The sequence below is a fragment of the Oncorhynchus mykiss genome, chromosome 12 (assembly GCF_057628025.1).
Source record: "Oncorhynchus mykiss isolate SJ-2025 chromosome 12, ASM5762802v1, whole genome shotgun sequence".
In the NCBI taxonomy this organism is placed as follows: Eukaryota; Metazoa; Chordata; class Actinopteri; order Salmoniformes; family Salmonidae; genus Oncorhynchus; species Oncorhynchus mykiss.
In genome coordinates this window covers 77,838,582-77,851,775 of record NC_143033.1, presented here as the reverse complement: position 1 = coordinate 77,851,775, position 13,194 = coordinate 77,838,582, and positions in this window count along the sequence as shown.

The window sequence follows — 13,194 nt, the reverse complement described above, 5'->3', positions numbered from 1 at the left end:
ATTCAGGCCCTTTGCTATGAGACTCAAAAATGAGCTCAGGTGTATCCTGTTTCAATTTATCATACTTGAGATGTTTCCACAACTTGATTGGAGTCCATCTGTGGTCAAACTGAGCAATCAGGGGAGAAGGGCCTTAGTCAGGGAGGTAACCAAGAACCCGATGGTCACGCTGATAGAGCTCCAGAGTTCCTCTGAGATGGGAGAACCTTCCAGAAGGACAATCATCTCTGCAGCACTCTACCAATCAGGCTTTTTTGGAGTGGCCAGACAGAAGCCACTCCTCACTAAAAGGCACATGACAGCCCGCTTGGAGTTTGCCAAAAGGCACCTAAAGGACTCAGACCATGAGAAACAAGATTCTCTGGTCTGATAAAACCAAGACTGAACCTTTTGGCCTGAATGTCAAGCATCACGTCTGGAGGAAACCTGGCACCATCTCTGCGGTGTAGCATGGTGGTGCAGCATCATCCTTGAGTGGTCCAGCCAGAGCCTGGATTTGAACCCGATCGAACATCTCTGGAGAGACCTGAAAATAGCTGTGCAGCGACGCTCCCCATCCAACTTGACAGAGCTTGAGAGGATCTGCAGAGAAGAATGGGAGAAACTTCCCAAATACAGGTGTGCCAAGCCTGTAGCGTCATACCCAAGAAGACTCAAGGCTATAATCGCTGCCAATCAACAAAGTACTGAGTAAAGGGTCTGAATACTTATGTAAATGCAATATTTCCGTTTTTTTTTTTTTTACATTTTGCAAAAGGTTATAGCCGGTTTTTGCTTTGTCATTATAGGGTACTGTGTGTAGATTGATGAGATCATTATTTTTTATTTAATACATTTAATTTTTTTTATTTAATTTTTGGAATAAGATTGTAACGTAACAAAATGTGTAAACAGTCAAGGGGTCTGAATACTTTCCGAATGCACGTTTGGATGTGCGCTGTGTGCGTCAGTGTTCGTGCATGTGAATGTGTGTGTGTGTGTGTGTGTGTGTGTGTGTGTGTGTACGTGAGAGAGAGAGCGCATATACACTGAGTATACAAAACATTAAGAACACCTGCTCTTTCTATGGTTTAGACTGACCAGGTGAATCCAGGTGAAAGCTATGATCCCTTATTGATGTCACATATTAAATCCACTCCAATCAGTGTATGTGAAGGGGAGGAGACAGGTGTCACAGATCCCTCTGGAACTTTCCTTGCGCACACCTGGCCCCTATTCCCCCTGATTGTAGTTGTATATATGTGCCCTTTGTTCACCATGGTGCTGTTGATTATTGTGTGCAGATGATTACGGGTCTCGTCCCGTGTGTTAATCATTGAGCGCTAGTGTTATTTATTCGAGGTACTCCTTGCTCTTTTGTTTTGGGTTTCTATCCTGTGTTTTACGTGTTTGTTTGATCTTCATCCCTGTGCCTTTACACTGCACGCTGTAATTTGGGCTTAACTAGGCAAGTCAGTTAAGAACAAATTCTTATTTACAATGGCGGCCTACACCGGCCAAACCCGGATGACGCTGGGCCAATTGTGCGCTGCCCTACGGGACTCCCAATCATGGCCAGTTGTGATACAGCCTGGAATAGAACCAGGATGTCTGTAGTGATGCCTTGAGCACTGAGATGCAGTGCCTTAGACCACTGTGCCACTCAGGAGCCCTAGTAGGTGGTGCCAGGCAAATTCTGGTTTGAGTTTGTCAAGAACTTCAATGCTGCTGGGTTTTTCACGCTTAACAGTTTATTGTGTGTATCAAGAATGGTTCACCACCCAAAGGACATCCAGCCAACTTGACACAACTGTGGGAAGCATTGGCGTCAACATGGGCCAGCATACCTTGTTGACTTTCAACACCTTGTAGAGTCCATGCCCCGACGAATTCAGGCTGTTCTGAGGGAAAATATATATATATTGGGAAGGTGTTCCTAACGTTTGGTATAGAGGGACATTGAACGGGGGATACCTAGTCAGTTGTACAACTGAATGCATTCACCTGAAATGCGTTTTCTGCATTTAGCCCAACCCCTCTGAATCAGAGAGGTGCGGAGGGCTGCCTTACACACATACACTGAGAAGTGGATGTCGATTATGTGTACATGTATGTGGGTGTAAAAGTGTGGTTAATTGTCTGTGTTCACCTACAGATTATTCTGGCCCAGGTCTGAGCCCACAAGCCTGGGAGAATCCAGCACTTTCCAAGTTGGGTAACTGTGCCAGAGTGCATCCAAGCACAAACAGCTATAGTACTGACCCACAAAAGGGCGTGTTGCACAAGAAAACATAGCTACATTACACAAGGCAGCAATACGACTACCTTATTAAAACTGAATGAAAGCTGTGTGTACAAATATATGACCTTATATCTATTTGCATTTACAGCATACTGTAAACTGTACATCATAACGGGACAGCGGAGTATGTGTGGGCTTGTCTTGCGTATAGGGTGTGTGTTTGTATGTGTGCATGAATGACAGGTAACGAACGGTGTGTGCCGGCAGGTTTTTCTGGTTCTGCTGTTGTGGGATTGAATGAGTGTGTGTAGTCAGGCTAGGGCTTGCCCTCTCTCCCTGCTCATCCCGTTCCAGAGAGAGAGCCTGGGAACCGGAACAGGGATGGGTCTTTCTCTCTCTACCTTGCTGCTGCTGCCTGACACTGGGGCTTGGAGCCTTTCCCATACCGTCCAACCTTATCGGTTTATTATTTTCCTGTGTGGGCTTGTGTTGCATGGGGAGAGGGAGGGAGGGGAGTGTGGAGGTCAAGATAGATGGTTTCATAAACAATACCTTGAGAGACTCAAGGTATTGTGGAGGACTGGATTGCTGTACATACAGTGTTTAGTCTTTGATTCCAACAGTCATGCTGTAGGTTCTCATAAAAGGAAAGTACTCTTGTCCATGTTGATTTTGAAATGGAATAAAGGCAAAAATGAGTTGTTTGATCTGCCCTGGCTGGTTCAGTGGGTTTTTGGCTTCATGCGAGGTACAAAACGCTGGACTAACAGATACTAACCTCAGGAAACAAGAGACAGAACTGTAAGACAAAAGAAAAGGACATAAAAGAGAACATACGTAACAGGAGAAGACACATGATAGCTGCTTACATCACATCCTGTGGCCATACATTATCACACTATAGGCAGCGTTGTTTTGTTTACATGTTCCTACAAATAGTTTCAGGTGACAGGAATTTGCCATTAGTCGTCAGGTGTCACACTTCCAGGCAAGATGAATGTAAACATGTCTGAACAATAAAAGTGTGATGACAGATGTCACATGGCCAGATGGACAGACAGAGGCGAGTCCTTGTCACAGCTCAGGATGGAATGCATAGGAACAGTGTTTTGGTGGGGAAGGGGCCGTGAGAGGCTTGTTTAGTAGCAGCCTGCCATGTGTAGCTTCTGTGTCCAGTAGTGGCCTGAGGCCTCTCTTTCTGCTTCCATCAGCTGTGGGTTTTGTTAGACGCGGAGAGAAATAGAGAGTGGGCACTGTTGCAGCTCTGACCCTTGACCTTTGGCAGTCTCAAGAGGAGAGCATTTCTGTTGAGAAAACCGAGGACCCCGTACACCCATCCCTCTCAAAGTCACATTCCGAGGGATGCTTTTCCCACCGTAGCTAAACTCCAAATACAACTCGATCTATTCTCTCCCTGACGGATGTCAAGGGACGTGGGCTGGTCACATGAGTGGTGGGGTCCTGCCCGGTGCTCAGGGCACTGCTGACTGCTGACCTCCCTCTCAGGGCACAGCCCAGTCTTTCTACTGCAGCCCAGGGAACAGACCTGGCACAGGGGGAAAGGTCTAGGCTCTCTCATAATACAGCACACACAGCAACAAGTGACTCTGGCTCGCAGATTCCTCAGCACACATACAGTAGGGCTATTCTCACGGCTATCCAACACAATCTGAGTCTCTTGTACGTTTTTGTCTTTCTCTGCCATCCTCTCTCTCTCTCTCTCTCTCTCTTTCTCTCTCACACACACACTCACTCACCCTGTCCACAACACACACCCTTCCACCAAAGTCCATACATGTTCCCTGGGTATTGTGCATCTGTTGTCAGAAGTGAGGGGATTGATGAGCAGGATGTGAGCACCTCTTATTCAGAGAGAAACTCTGGTCCCACAGGGATTGGCTTTGCTTATTCCCAGCTATAGCTATTCTCTCCAGCAACTGAAATCAGCCTGCTGCCTGCCGGCCCTGTGTGCACTACAGAGAGAGAGAAGCACAGCTAATGTATACCAGCCCTTATGTTGCTGCCCTGGGGAAAGACAGAGGCATTCTAAGACTAGATGAGATAGAGAAGGACAGAGGGAAGAAAAGGAAACAGAAGGAGAAATGTGGAAAAGAGAAGAGGATAGGAAAGATTACCAACCGAATGTTTTGACATAATAGAGATGAATGGAGGACTAGGAATGCTGAGGCCGACAGAGAAGAGAAGAAAGTGATAGAAGAGAGAATAAACGAGAGGAGAGGGGGAAAGGAAAATGTGGTGACGAGAGGAGAGAAAGCTGTTCCCGTTATGTTTCACTGTGTGAGTGTGTGTGTGTGTCAGAGAGGGTGAGGGCTGAGAGCCAGATGACAGAGGCGTGTTTGTGTTCTGATTAGGCTGAGCCAAACGGAGGCGTTTCTCCAATGGAGATAACCAACAAAGACATCTCTCTCTCTCTTCACTGGGGACCAAATCTGCGTGCATCTTTTCATGGTCAATAGACGTAGGCATTCTTTTTGTTTTGTGGAAAATGTCTGGGTGAATACATGAATACTACGTGTTATCTGGGGGTGGAGGGTTGCACGTTGCGATGTATGTGTGTTTGTCTTTGCAAGTGTCTGTGTGCTTCTATTTATGTCAATGTCATGATTATATATTTATGAAATAACACTGTGAATAGTATTCCTCTTCATCCGGACGCCAAAACGTGATTGTGCCCAAGCTGAATAAACAGCTTGAGAGTGGCTCTGAGAGTGGCTCTGCTGGCATCACCCCCACCCCCACCCTCTCCATGGGGATAGGATCAGATGCATTGCAGCACTGAGAGACAGGAAGCCGTGTGTGTGTCCCGTCCAGAGACTTATGGCAGATCCAGTGTATTGGAGGAGCTGGGACATGGCCAGCGTTGCCAGGCAATGACGGAGCTCAATGTTCGTACTGATATACAGACTTAGCCATGAGGTCTCTTTCTCTTACACAAGTCCATTCTCTCTCTTTGTCTCTGTATCTGTCTGTCTATCTTTCTCTTTCCCCCCTCCTTCCCTCTCCACTCCCTCTATCACCTCCCTCACCCCTCCTGCCTCTCCTTCGCTCTCCCTCTCTTCTCCCCCCCCCCCCCTCTCTCCAACATACTTGAGTCATCCTGCCTGTGTCTGTGAGTGATGACATCATTGCGACTGGCTCATGCTGAGGTGGTGGTAAAATCTTCTTTAACGATGGCCTCGGACAGACAACAGACGCACCACACACTGGCAGGGGATTCACAATCTGCTAACTCAATTAAAGACAAACACTGAGTAATCCTGGGAAATTAGCAAAGAGGATAATCATCACTGGGGGGGATCGTTTTGACTAAAATCAAACAAAAAACCAAAGCATCCCATCTAATCTGTATATTAGAAATATAATCTGTAAATTAGAAATATAATCTATAAAATAGAAATATAAACACTTCCTATCTTGGAATTCTAGAAATGTAATTAAAGCATAGACAGAAAAAACTGTATTCAGGACATCCAGGAAGGATGGAGGAAGCCTGTAGATATCATAGATTTTTAGGGCAGCAGGCAGCTTAGTGTTTATAGTGTTGGACTAGTAACTGAAAGGTTGCAAGTTCAAATCCCCCAGTTGACAAGGTAAAAATCTGTGATTCTGCCCCTGAACAAGGCAGTTAACCCACTGTTCCTAGGCTGTCATTGAAAATAAGAATTTGTTCTTATCTGACTTGCCTAGTTAGATAAAGATAAATAAAATAAATCAGTGAAAACCGAGTGAGGAGATGGAGAGTATGATGCTGTGTGGATTACTGTTAGACAGGGATAGGGTGGGTGTTAGGGTTGAATATTTTCAGTTATTTTACAAATGTTCCATCCCGAGAATAAATCACTTTTCTCCCGTGTAACCCGGTATTTCCCGACAAAACCGGAAGTGTAATTCAAAAGCATTATAAAGCATATCAATAGGCCTGTGTCTGGATTTGATTAGAGCTTTGATCGAAAATTCAAGCCTGATGCTACCTGAGCCTGATGAGCCAGACATTAAATACATTTAATGAGCGCTACATGAACAACATTTAATGAGCCCAAGCACCACAAAAAACCAAATGATTGTGTCATTATCCAATAACCTATATGATATAGGCTACTGCACATTACGCACAACAGCAAATAATAAAAGCCCATATGTTCTCTTTGGTAAATACATTAAACTAACTCCAGTAGCTAATCTTTTTAAGTGTGAACTGTATTACGGTATTGTATTATACTGTATTATATGGATTGGAATTGCGCACATCATTCAAACCATGATAAAGCAGGGAGAGAACATGCAATTCTGGTGCAGCACATCTGGCCTACAAAGTTACAAGTATAGGCTAGCAAATTTGAATAGGACTAGAATTTAATTAATCAAATCTATGTTTATTAGTCACATGCTAGACTAACAGCCTAGCTAGACTAACAGTGAAACGTTTACTTACAGGCCCTTCCTGACAATGCAGAGAGAAAAAAAGATAAATAATACAAAAATTATAACATCCATCTGTGAATGTTAACCTGCTGAAAGGTCTTATTCACATCGTCTACGGAGAGCAAGATCACTCAGTCGTCCAGAACAGCAGGTGCTCTCATACATTGTACAGTGTTGCTTGCCTCGAGCATAAAAGGAATTTAGTTCAGAAGGAATTTAGCTCAACTGGTAGGCTCGCGTCACTCGCAGCTCACGGCTGGGAATCCCTTTGTAATCTGTGATAGTTTGCAAATCCTGCCACATCCGACCCACATCAGAGCTGACGTAGTAAGATTCAATCTTAGTCCTGTATTGAAGTTTTGACTGATGGTTAGTTGGAGGTCATAGCAGGATTTCTTATAAGCATCCGGATTAGTGTCCTGCTCCTTGAAAGCGGTAGCTCTAGCCTTTAGCTCAGTGCAGATGTTGCCTGTAATCCCTGGCTTCTGGTTGGGATCTGTACGTACGGTCACTGTGGGGACGACATCGTCTATTCACTTATTAATGAAGCCGATGACTGATGTGGTGTACTCCTCAATGTTTTCGGATGAATGCCGGAGCATATTCCAGTCTGTGCTAGTGAAACAGTCCTGTGTCCTACCATCCGCTTCATCGAACCACTTCCGTATTGAGCTCACTGGTACTTCCTGTTTGAGTTATTGCTTGTAAGCAGGAATCAGGAGGATAGAGTTATGGTCAGATTTGCCAAATGGAGGGAGAGTTTTGAATGCATCTCTGTGTGTGGAGTAAAGGTGGTCTAGACTTTTTTTTGCCTGTAGTTGCACAGGTGAAATGCTGGTAAAATTGAGGTAAGGTGGATTTCAGTTTCCCTGCATTAAAATCACTGGCCACTAGGAGAGACATCTTTGGATGTGCATTTTCTTGTTTGCTTATGGCCCTATACAGCTCGCTGAGTGAGGTAAATAGTATGGTCTGCAGTCTATCATGAAGTATTCTACCTCAGGCGAGCAAAACCTTGAGACTTCCTTAAAATTAAAGATTGCACACCAGCTAACATAGAGACACACACCTTCCCCCTTAACCTTACCCGAAGCTGAAGGGGTGGGAGTTAGGGAGTGGAGAACTTCTAAAGAACTCTAGGAAATGATTAAGGAGAAGGGTGAAACTTGGCAGGTGAAATGGGTGTGTTTTTGGAGAGTAAGGCAGGTAGTATGCGTGTGTGTGTACCTGTTTGATTATCTACACCTGCCTCCGCTTGTTGGCGCTCTGCTTTTCACAGATATCTGAGTTTCGGTGTCTAGCAGCAAAAACCAAAAGCATTGGGGAATGCTTCAGTTCAGGGTAGGGGGAGGATGCAATTTAGCCCCAGTGTGTCCTTAAGAAAAACAAGTGGATCATGTGTTACCAGTAGGGCGGCGCCAACAGGTCGGGTTACCCCCTTCCAGTCTGGTACAATAAGAAATCTGCCTCTATCTCTATGAGCAGAGTGATAATTGTAGAACAGAGACTGGGCCCTCTAATCACAATCACACATTTCACAGTGACTGGTAGTGGACATGGGGTTTTGGAGAAAGGGAAGAAGTGGAAAAGAGCGATATGGTGGTTGGCTCAGTTTGTCCTCCGTCTGGAAATTCCTACTAAATTGTTTATGTTCCTCGTGAGGTTAGAGAGGGGCAGAGCGGACAACAACAACAACCATGTTGTCATAATGACAATACCTTTTCTGTCTCTGTTAAACAACTGTTGTTTGTCGTCACATGTTGAACAGGCTGACCAGAATGAGCCAGAATTCCTTTTGTGTTTCCTGGACCCGAATAATTTGATGATTCTGTCTCTGAACAGACCTCCTGCTCAACGGTTTAGGGAATGAGGGATAACCTATTCGCCATGTCTCATTGAATGGGTGACCCTCAAGAGTTTGTATGAGATTAGAGCACAGTGGAGTGGTATAGATGAACAGAACTGCATGTACGTGCATGTGTGTGTTTGCACATCTTGCATTACTCATCTCATATGTATTATCTCTTATTATCTTCTTCTTCTTCTTATTATTATTATCGCCTTATCTCTGCTCGCTGGTCACAATAGCTGCACCCACCCGTAGCACGCAATCCAGCAGGTATATCTCACTTGTCACCCCCAAAGCCAATTCCTCCTTTGGCCGCCTCTCCTTCCAGTTCTCTGCTGCCAATGACTGGAACGAACTACAAAAATCTCTGAAACTGGAAAAACCTTATCTCCCACATTAGCTTTAAGCACCAGCTGTCAGAGCAGCTCACAGATCACTGCACCTGTACATAGCCCATCTATAAATAGCCCAAACAACTACATCTTCCCCATACTGTATTTATTTATTTTGCTCCTTTGCACGCCAGTATTTCTACTTTGCACACTCGTCTACTGTCAAATCTACCATACCAGTGTTTTAATTGCTATATTGTATCTACAATATAGGCCACCATGGCCTATTTATTGCCTTTACCTCCCTTATCTCACCTTACTTGCTCACATTGTTTATAGACTTATTTTTCTACTGTATTATTGACTGTATGTTTGTTTCACTCCATGTGTGACTCTGTGTTGTTTGTGTCGAACTGCTTTGCTTTATCTTGGCCAGGTCGCGGTTGTAAATGAAAACTTCTCAAAACTTTCTCAACTTGCCTACCTGGTTAAATAATGGTGAAAAAATAAATAAAAAATAAATGTATATACTGTTTTCTATACTATTCTACTGTATCTTAGTCTGTTCCGCTCTGACATCGCTCGTCCATATGTACATAGTCTTAAGTCATTCCTACTTAGATTTGTGTGTAGTGGGTATATGTTGTGTAATTTGTTAGACATTACTGCACTGTCGGAGCTAGAAGCACCCGCAATGACATCTGCTAATCACGTGTATGTGACAAATAACATTGGATTTGATTTGACGTGTGTGTGTGTGTGTGTGTGTGTGTTTGTGTGTGATAGACAATGGACCTCAGAGTGACTCTTTGTGTTTGTCCTCATGGCCCAGTGGCCTCTCCTGCCCTACCATGACCAGAGGCAGCCGGGGAGAACTACAGGCCTCTCCTGCCCTACCATGGCCAGAGGCAGCCGGGGAGAACTACAGGCCTCTCCTGCCCTACCATGGCCAGAGGCAACCAGGGAGAACTACAGGCCTCTCCTGCCCTACCATGGCCAGAGGCAGCCGGGGAGAACTACAGGCCTCTCCTGCCCTACCATGGCCAGAGGCAGCCGGGGAGAACTACAGGCCTCTCCTGCCCTACCATGGCCAGAGGCAGCCGGGGAGAACTACAGGCCTCTCCTGCCCTACCATGGCCAGAGGCAGCCGGGGAGAACTACAGGCCTCTCCTGCCCTACCATGGCCAGAGGCAACCAGGGAGAACTACAGGCCTCTCCTGCCCTACCATGGCCAGAGGCAGCCGGGGAGAACTACAGGCCTCTCCTGCCCTACCATGGCCAGAGGCAGCCGGGGAGAACTACAGGCCTCTCCTGCCCTACCATGGCCAGAGGCAGCCGGGAAGAACTACAGGGCTCTCCTGCCCTACCATGGCCAGAGGCAGCCGGGGAGAACTACAGGCCTCTCCTGCCCTACCATGGCCAGAGGCAGCCGGGGAGAACTACAGGCCTCTCCTGCCCTACCATGGCCAGAGGCAGCCGGGGAGAACTACAGGCCTCTCCTGCCCTACCATGGCCAGAGGCAGCCGGGGAGAACTACAGGCCTCTCCTGCCCTACCATGGCCAGAGGCAGCCGGGAAGAACTACAGGGCTCTCCAGGGCTTTATGTTGACTGTTAGGATTCCTAGTTCCCATCTGTGCCAAGAATGGATTTTTTCCACATGTGTAATATCTTTACTGTTACAATTTTATAACATATCATGCTTGAGCTGAACTTGTGAGATGGTACTTGTGAAGGGAGAAAACTTGATCCCGTATCTATCAACCTGTTTTAATCATGGTAAATCCATGATGTCATAAAGGAGAGGTGATCATAGCATCAGAACTGATTGATTCTAATTCTATGGAATATAACTTGTTTGCAGTCCTCTGTGACTATCATGACAACTTGTGCAAAAAATCTATACAGTTACATATCGGGATATAATATTTTAGCATATACGGTATCGTATCATTTTGAAGTATCGCAATGTTATTTTTGCGCTAGTTGGCTGTACCAGCAACAAAACTCAATTTTTCCTTCATAGGTATTTCTCCATCTTCTTTTCAAATAGGGAGCCACTTTGTTTTCAGCCCTTTTAATTCCATGACTGATCAAAACTTATTTTCTCATGACTCTGGCTGGATGTCCTTTGGGTGGTGGACCATTCTCAATACACACGGGAAACTGTTGAGCATGAAAAACCCAGCAGCGTTGCAGTTCTTGACACAAACCGGTGCCTGGCACCTACTACCATACTCTGTTCAAAGGGACTTAAATCTTTTGTCTTTCCCATTCACCCTCTGAATGGCACACATACACAATCCATGTCTCAATTGTCTCAAGGCTTTAAAATGATTCTTTAACCTGTCTCCTCCCCTTCATCTACACTGATTGAAGTGGATTTAACAAGTGACATCAATAAGGGATCATAGCTTTCTGGTCAGTCTATGTGTTACGCGGAGTGGAACAAGGGAACGCAAGAGCAGACTTAGACGAGGAGAAGTAACCAATAAGTAACCAAGGTATTTATTGAAACACAGGGGGAGATGGAGTGCAGGTCAGGGGAAGCTCGGGTGGGTTTCTGGAAACCAGGTGCCGAGACTGAGGCTGCAGCAAGAGGGGTTGAGACAGGGTAAGCAGGTCTGGAGGGGAATCCAAGGGAGTAGTAGTGTGGGAATCCAGGACAGAGTAGCAGCATGACGAGACGTGGGACTGGAGACAGGGACCATAGTCAGAGCGGGCAGAATGAGCAGAGAATACAATCTGGCAGCGTGGAAGTGGCAGGGCTGAGTATATGTAGAGGTCTTGATTATGGAACAGGTTGCAGCTGGTGGGGATCTGCTCTGACTCCAGCACACCTGTCTCCGCCCACACAATCACACACACACAGAGAGAGAGAGGGAGATGGATAGAGTACTGGGGGATTGGCGGCAGGTCAAGGAAACACAGGATGAGCAGTAGAGGGCGTTGCAGGAGCAGATGTGACACTATGTCATGGTAAGAGTAGCTGTTCATAATGTTTTGTACACTCAGTGTATGGTGAGCAATATGATAGGAATATCGAATCGCAATATATATAGAATCGGCACCTAAGTGTCGTGATAATATCGTATCGTGATAATATCGTGAGGTCCCTGGCAATTCCCAGCTCTAATGACAACCTAATTCCAACAATCACATCAAACATTCTGAACTTAATAACTCATCTTTCTTACTAGAGAGTGGCTGATTTTGACATTTTCTCAGAGTTTACTATGTGTATTTGCGATGGCTTTGAAGTGTAGTACTGCAGGTGATCTTGTCTGAAGGAGGCTGGTTCGATGAGACTGAAGACAAAAAGCTGGAGACAGCAGGTTCTGTGATGTTGGGTCTCTTACAAACATGATAATAATAGGCCTGCATTACGATAGGCAGTTAATTGTTAAATTACACTTACACTCCTTGCATCTTTCTTTTCCCCAATGCAGTTAAGCCAAAACCTTTCCATCCTTAACGCTACCTTGGAAGGTCACTGTCTCTGCGCTGATCGCCTGTGAGTGAGACGACACTAGCTAGCCAATGGGAGCGTAGTAGAACAACCCTCTGAATAATGGAGCGTGGTTTTGGCTTAACTGCGTTGGAAAAAAGAAAGACGCTTCCTTACCACCCAACTAAATTTGTCACTACTGAAAACATGGTGAAAAAGTAGCACTGTTTTAAAATAAACAAAACAAATAATTTGATCAGTATCTTTCAACGTGATAATAGAACAACTCAATATGCTCTATTGAAATAATAGTGTTAAAAAAATTACAAAAATCATCCATTGCCTTATTTTCAAACATGAAGTTTAGGAGTCAGGGTTTGGGACAGCCACCTCACAATAGAAATAGGTGTATAAACAATGACTTTGTACTACACAGAACAAAAATATAAACACAACATGTAAAGTGTTGGTCCCATGTTTCATTAGCTGAAATAAAAGATCGCAGAAATGTTCCATATGCATAAAAATCATATTTCTCTCAAATTTTGTGCACAAATTTGTTTACATCCCTGCTAGTAAGCATTTGCTGGGGACAATAAAAGGCCACTCTAAAATGTTCAGTTTTGTCACACAACACAATGCGACAGATGTCTCAAGTTTTGAGGGAGTGTGAAATTGGCATACTGACTGCAGGAATGTCCATCAGACCTGTTGCCAGAGAATTTACTGTTAATTTCTCTACCATAAGCCGCCTCCAACATAATTTTAGAGAACTTGGCAGTACGTCCAACCAGCCTCACAACAACAGACCACGTGTATGGTGTAGTGTGGGCGAGTGGTTTGCTGATGTCTACGTTGTGAACAGAGTGCCCTTTGGTGGCGGTGGGGTTATGGTATGGGCAG